Source organism: Penaeus monodon, chromosome 31 (assembly GCF_015228065.2).
Source record: "Penaeus monodon isolate SGIC_2016 chromosome 31, NSTDA_Pmon_1, whole genome shotgun sequence".
NCBI classification, from domain to species: domain Eukaryota; kingdom Metazoa; phylum Arthropoda; class Malacostraca; order Decapoda; family Penaeidae; genus Penaeus; species Penaeus monodon.
Genome location: NC_051416.1, coordinates 22486862 through 22487152, shown reverse-complemented (window position 1 = coordinate 22487152; position 291 = coordinate 22486862). Strand labels below are relative to the sequence as shown.

General features: G+C 43.6%; 1 protein-coding gene across 1 annotated transcript in view; it reads left to right on the top strand.

The window, feature by feature from the left end:
- Positions 1 to 291, top strand: part of LOC119592929 (nephrin-like) — a gene marked incomplete at its 5' end in the record, with an annotated part of 119178 nt that overhangs the window by 100154 nt on the left and 18733 nt on the right.

Here is a 291-nt window from a genome sequence, read left to right as displayed (position 1 = left end):
CGCGCCAGTTACTGCCAGTAACCGCGTTACCTATCCCAGTATGAATATGTAAATTATTCCGTTCAGCTTTCAATAAATACAAGCACACTCGGATCCATCGACATGTAACCCATCCTGCGGCAGTTTTAACAAAGAGGGGAATAATAAAAGAGATTCGCAAATCCTCCTCTCGGTCTTTTTTTTCCCCTCTGATGGTGAGAGAGAGAGGAAGATTCGGTGTGGACTGGTGAGGGGAAAGTGTGTTTGTGGTGATGTGCGGATCTTAATCTATGCGTTTGTTTTGTAATTTGT